The sequence below is a fragment of the Nannospalax galili genome, unplaced genomic scaffold (assembly GCF_000622305.1).
Source record: "Nannospalax galili isolate Female #2095 unplaced genomic scaffold, S.galili_v1.0 scaffold687, whole genome shotgun sequence".
In the NCBI taxonomy this organism is placed as follows: domain Eukaryota; kingdom Metazoa; phylum Chordata; class Mammalia; order Rodentia; family Spalacidae; genus Nannospalax; species Nannospalax galili.
The window spans coordinates 1,371,944-1,378,754 of NW_008357456.1; positions in this window are offsets into that span (position 1 = coordinate 1,371,944).

Consider the following 6,811-nt stretch of genomic DNA (forward strand, 5'->3'; position numbering starts at 1 on the left):
TATTATTATTATTACTATTATTATTATAGTTCCTACCTTACATAGGCTATTCTAAATATTTAACTGTGATTTTAAATATATGATGCCTGAGAGGGTAATTAAATGTCCTCTACTCACTGTTCACTTCATCGTATAACACATTAACTGAAAGTGTGGATTTGGGTACAAATAGCTCTGAGTTGAGTCCAGCTTCGCCACTGAGGAGCCACATAACTGTGAGGAAATAGCTCCAGTTCTCTGAGTTTCAGTGGCCTTCTGTAAAACAGTGATAATAACAGCAATTATTTCAAGGGGCTGCTGTGAGGATTAAGCGAGGAAAACACTTACTTTGCTTGGGAGAATGGCCAGCACTTAGCACACTCATTGTCACCAACACCATCAGTCATCAGTTTCCTAATGCTCAGATGCATTGCAAAGACAGCCTGGAGCATGGTAGTCTGACAGAAGACACGTACTTGGGGCACTGTATATGAAGAATTTTCACATAATATTTCACATAAATATTGTAATCAAATGTGGGGTCACTTGTAGACAATGACCCCAGGTGGCACCTTGACTGCCCCAAAGTCCTCCAGGGTGGCTCCTTGGTTTCTTTCACAAACATTGAGGCACAGACTTCCTGGTTTTCCAGCACCTTCTGTTAACTTTTCAGTCTTGTCTCCTGTCAAGCTTCTTGACATCTGGAACACGCAGCTCCCATATTGCCCCAACATTTGGGGTAGCATGCCCGTCTTGTCTCCTTTATCAGTGATAAAGTAAAAACAATGGTCTCCAAGGAAAAAGGCTACTTTAACATCTAGCCCCACCTCTCTTATTAGTCTGTGGAGCCAGCTCCATTCCCTAGTATTAACAGATTTGTTTGCTTATCTGTTATTTTCCAGATTAAATGACCTGGCTTCCATGGTAACTAGGCTTGACAAAACTGCCCTCCTTGTTACTTGTCCCCACCACCCTTCCCTCTCTACTGGCTCCCTCAGTGAACACAAGGGAGCTAGTATGTTAAAATCAAGGAATTAGCAGATCACGTGCTATAGGTATCAGTTGGGGCTCAGCACAAATTGTAATCAAGTCCAAAGCATTGATTCTACTAGATTTCTTAAAAACCAAGAGTCTCTTTTCCAGAATAAGCCAGATTAAAGGTTTGGCTTTCCATTTAAGTTCTCATGTGCCACAAGGATAGGCCACAGGTAACTCAAGGCCCCATGTTCATTGGTTCAGGCTGTAAAGATCACTTTATACAACCTCCTCTTCATACTGGTGAGCAGATGCAGGTGCATGCTGACGTGCCCAAGGTCTTACAGTTAGATTCTAGTCATACCTAGACAGGACTCAAGGTTCACTGACCTGTTTTCTGTTACTATAATGAAATACAGAAGGCAGGTTGATTTTATAAAGAAAAGAAGGTTATTTAGCTCACAGTGCTGGAGCCATGACACTAGAACCAGCTCAGCTCATCCCTGATGATAGTGGCAGAGGAAGAAAAGAAATGAGACAGGCAGAGATCACACTGCCAAACAGGAAGCTATTTACTGTTTGGTTCACTCTCATAACAACTTGCTCTTATGAAACCAGATTTCCATCTGAGGGCAAGGCATCTAATGACCTCTCCTTGGCCCTACCTCTTAAGAGTTTCATCACCTCTCATACCACTGCTCTAGGGACCAAGCTGCTGGCATACATACCTTTGGGGGTAAACTACATGCAGACAGTAGCACCAGGTTTCCTGGCACTCAGGCCACAGCTCTTTCTTCCTTGTAACCTTCACTGCCTTCCATGCCTGTGGCAGGAGTCGGTACAGCCACCCTCATTTGGAGTGTGCACAATCTGTCTTTTTGCCTTTGGGTCTCAGCTAATGTTTGGTCTTCTCTTCAGGTCTAAGATTTCCCCCAGTGGGTTGTAGTCAGGATAGAATCTTGTCTTAGTTATTTTTTATTGCTGTGATAAAACACCATGACCAAGGCATCATACAGAAAGAAGAGTTTATTTGATTTACGGGTTCAGAGGCATAAGACTTCATCATGGCAGCAGAGGTGGCCAGAGCAGAAAGCTGAGTGCTCACATTTTCAAGTAGGCACAGGAAGCAGAGAGAGAGAGAGAGAGAGAGAGAGAGAGAGAGAGAGAGAGACAAACTGGAAATGGGGCAAAGGTATCAACTTTCAAAGCCCAGCCCCAGTGATGTTTCCTCCAGCAGGACCACACCTCCCAAAGGTTCCATGACCTGCTCCAAACAGCAGCACCAAATAACCAAGTGTTCAAACACTTGGAGCCTATGGGGGACATTCTCATTCAAACAACCACAATGTTCATTCGGGATGGATGCACACTGGGCTGCTGAGACCCAACTGGTAGAAGATGGAGTCACTGAATTCTCTCAGATTGACTAAGACTCCCAATAGGAAAACTGATGCTGGGCTATTTCGGAAACTGCAGGAACTCACCTACTGCCTGCCTCTCTAGCAAGCAGAGTGTATAGAAAGGTTACTGATTTGGGTATGTTGATTTTGTATCCAGCTACTTTGCTGAAAGTGTTTATCAGATCTTAAGAGTTTTTTAACGGCATCTTTAGGGTCTTATAAGTATAAGAGCATGCCATCTACAAATAGGGATAACTTGGCTTGTTCCCTTTCTAGTTATATCCTGTTTGTTTCTTTCTCCTCTCTTACTGCTGCAGCAAAGATTTCAAGTACTATATCAAGTAAGAATGGAGAGAGCAGGCACCCTTATTTCTGAATTTAGAGAAAATACTTTCAGTTTTCCCCCATTTAGTTTTATGTTGGGTATAGGTTTGTCATATGTAGACTTTATTATACCAGGATATTCTTTCTATCCCTAGTTCAAAGTATATAACTCTTTAAGCTCCAAAGGTTTAAAATTTTGTAAACATTTACAACCCAAGTTTCTCCATCTAGATAACACAGTCTCAGGGTTAAAAATGTGGCTTCATAGACTATCATGAATGATATTTCTCTGCTGCAGACCCATTGGTAGCACAGAACGTTTGGTGGCCACAAAGAGGAGCAGCTTAGATCTCGTACAGTGGAAACATGATTGTCTGGCCACCGCAGCTACTGCCCATCTGGATTTCTCATCACATTTGTACCAAGACCGTTTCCCATGAGCTGTTCTCAGTTAGTGGTTGAGCATAGTGGGGTTCCTGTAGAACATGCACCCTCTCAAACAGGAGATACTGCTCATGACTCTTCATCAGCTTGGCTGAGATCTTCTTTTAATGGGGCTGCAGTCAGAACCTCTCTCTACTTAGTCCTTCTTTAGGGGTCAGACCTACATCATGGTCTAAAATTTTATCCCACCTTTACCAACTCCTTTCTCTACCACAGGCATTGCCCTCAGAAAATACTTTGCACATACACACTTGATATAGTGTCTTCTTCTTGGACAACCCTCCCTAGCATAGGAAGCCCTAGCCTTGTTTCCTTTAAAGCCAGCTCTACTTCATTTCCCAGCTGTTTGCAACAGGTATCTCACGTGCATTCACAGACATAGCTACACAGCATTCACTCTCCTCAACTCTTGCTCCAGCCCTTGCTTCTCAGAGAGATGTCCGTGCCACTATCATGGAGGTTCTCCAAGCTGAAGGGGTCCTTTGGTGCTGCTGCCATCACTTCCCCTGCTTGTAGAGTCCCTGACACACACTTCTTGCAGATGCTTCAGCCATCAGGAGCCAAAAGAATCTCAGGATGGTCTACAGTGATGTATACTGCGGTCAGATGGATCCAGGCTCAGTGCTCTGAGAAGTCTGTTACTTTGGCTCATTACAAGGGGCTCATGCTGGGCTGCTTGGTATTCCATTGCTGGATTTTACTTTTTGTGAAAAGAGGTCATTTCATTTTTTACTCACAGTCTCATTCTCTTAGATCTTAGACCTTGAGCTGACAAAGCAAAGTGAGAGGTGTGCTATGTCTAAATTGTGCTTCCCTTCTGACACTGGAAGACGCTGATTTTCTTACCTCTTCTGTTGACATGCTCCTACAGATCCCCAGACTCCTCAGCACTTCCTACAGAGGATTCATTCCGAGTCCCTAAATCATATTTAAATTTTGCAGTGATTACAAGCTTATCATATTTTGACTTGCTCTAGCTGAGGCTATGTGGGATCATTTGAATGTCTGCTACATCTTCATGTGAATATGAGCAACAGAACCTGCGTAACCCTTGCTGCCCATCCCCGGCCCATCTCATGACACCCCCTCAGCTGTTGCTGTCCCTGAGACCTTCTGCTGTTTCAGCTCTCTGTCTTTAGTCTTCTCTCCATTGACTACCAATATTTCTATTTGACTTTGGGGTTTTCATTTGAGGGGGTGGTTTTTGTGTTGTTTTGTTTTCCATTTTTAAAATTCAAAGCCCGTGGGTACACTTCTAGGGTCATGCCGACAGTACAATATAAAGTTACAGATACTGGAGCACAGCAAAGTTGGGTTTCTAATACTTTGTAGATAATGCCCAAATTAAGGAAGAAGGAAACAGAAATGTTCTGTTGTTTACTAGAAAACAGCACTAGCGAAACCAAGTCGACTTGGCAGGTTGTCAGGGAAAAAATTCACACACGTGATGAAATTTTTAAACCAATAAATGTATACCCACCAAAAATAGGCAAACATGCTATGGTAAACACTGTGGACCTGTTTGCTGTTCCACAAGCCTTTCCCCTGGCATCTGTGTGCTTTTACTCTAATAGCTTGAACTGTGGACTTTTCTTTGGAGTACTTCCTTCAGGTTACTGAAACATTGTACTTGCTGCACGTGCAGCACACGGGATTTTACATGTCCCCAGAGCCACACTTAACCTGTAATGAACTAATTCGGGCACATGAAAGTCTAGCTCCTTTACATTCAGTTGAGACAGTTTAAATTTTATGTAAGCAGAGATTTTTAACATGTTACTCCATTAAATATTTAATGTCGAAAACAATTCCTTTTTTTGTTTTGTTTTGTTTTGTTTTGTTTTGTTTTTTGACAGGGTCTTTCCCTAGCCCCAGCCTGCCTGGAACTCATCTGGAACTCATCATGTAGACCAAGCAGGCTAAGATCTCACAGAGATCTGACTGCCTCTGCCTCCCAAGTGCTGGATTAAAGACATGCACCATTAGGCCCAGCATGAAAACTGTGGATTCTTGAATCAGTGTATAAATCTAATAAGATTAGTGTTTAATTTTCAAAGGGATTGTGATGGAGATATATCATTAAGATTCTAAAATTCATTCACAAGAAAAGAGATATAAGAAATAAACAACAACAACAAAAAAAAACCTGTAAAGAGAGAGACAATGAACTCATGAGGTCTTCTCTCACCAGATATTGAAATGTTTTATAAAATTACAATGGTAATGGCTCTGGACATAAATATAACAAAATAAAGACAAAAACAAAATAAAAATCCTGAAAATGATTCAAAAAGTTATTGATAATTTAAAATTCACATATGATAATGATTATGGTTTCTATCACTAAGAAGCCATTACTCAGTGAACAATGTTGGGAATAAAACAATAACTTGCCTCCAAAGTAATACATCTCAAGTGAATAGAAGTTTACAGCTGGGTGTGGTAATACATACTTGTAATCCTAGTACTGGCCAGCCTGGGCTATATAGCAAGTAATTGGCTAAACTTGGGGCATGTAGTGAGAGGCCAAAGTCTGAGAAGAGTTGAGAATAAAATTTAAAAGTAGCCAGTTGGGGGAGGGGGAAGGCAGATGCTTATAAAGGCATGAGGGTCTCACAGTTGACTTCTTATCCAAAACAATGACCCAACGACAAGGAATGGGATCTTTAAAAGACTGAAATCAAATAAGAGACAAGAATTCTAAACGCTACCAAGAACTGAGAGACACATTGTGTTACAGCCACCCAGCACCACGAGGATTCTACACTGTGCTCTCCAAAGAGAAGGAAAGTGATCTCATAATGAAGGTCAAAGATGTAAGAAGGGATAAAGAACACAACAGTCAATATGTAGCTAAATAAGTATTAACTGCATATAACAGTAATAATCATTTCTTAGGGTAAAACACACATGAACTAAACAAAAATAATGATGCATGAGTCATGAGTGTGTAAATGGAACGAAGATATCCTAAACTTCTTGTGCTACTTTGGAAAAGAGAAGAAATACTAAGCAATGTTAGACTTTGATAAGTAGAGGATATATACTCGAATCATTACAGTAAGCACAAGCAGAAGAGTAAAAGCATATAAAACTACCAAGCCAATAGGAAAACAAATGGACTAGACAAACATACTGAGCTCATTGTAGGGCATAGCTGTAACCCAGTACTTGGGGAGCGGGCACAGGAGGATTGAAACAAGTTCAAGGGCAGCCTGGGCTACATAGGAAGACCCTGTTTTGGATGAATGAAAGGAAGGAAGGAAAGAAGGGAGGGAGGGAGGGAGGGAGGAAGGAAGGAAGGAAGGAAGGAAGGAAGGAAGGAAGGAAGGAAGGAAGGAAGAGACCAAATAAAGGCAAAGAGGAAGAAAGGATTATAAACTAGTAAGGGAAAGGGGAAGTAAATAGAAGGCTGAAGGTTAAACCTCAACACAACAGTTAATCAGTTGATAAGTTTAATATAAATAAACTAAATACTCTGATTAAAAGAGAAAGTTCAGGCAGGACTGAAAAATTACTACTCCTACTTATAAAGTGCATAGAATCAGAAATAGATGGATAAAGGAAGCAATAACATAAAAGTAGTTTTTTAAGGCACTAAGTGATGCTATCAGTAAAGAGGATCACTCATGATGAGAAAATGTTTATTCATGGGAAGATTTTGCAATTTGAAGATTAATAACATAGAT